Source organism: Penaeus monodon, chromosome 24, assembly GCF_015228065.2.
Source record: "Penaeus monodon isolate SGIC_2016 chromosome 24, NSTDA_Pmon_1, whole genome shotgun sequence".
NCBI lineage: Eukaryota > Metazoa > Arthropoda > Malacostraca > Decapoda > Penaeidae > Penaeus > Penaeus monodon.
In genome coordinates, this window is record NC_051409.1 from 33102241 (window position 1) to 33102513 (window position 273).

The window sequence follows — 273 nt, forward strand, 5'->3', positions numbered from 1 at the left end:
GGCACGTTAGCGGCCTCTACCCCTCTTACCCTCCTTCCTCTCTCACTAATTACTCCCTCTGTTCCGGTCTCCGTTCTCGGGTCGCACAGAAGTACCCGGATTTCGAGTCGTTCGGGTCTGAGAAGCACCCGGGTCGCTAGTCGTTCCCGGGCACCAAGGAAGGCTTCAAGATGACTCATTAGTCGGGAGTCCAACTCATCATGTTTCGAGGTCGAGGGGCTTCGTGCTGTAAGATGCTCCCCCTCTCCCGTGACAGCCGTTCTGGACCGGCAC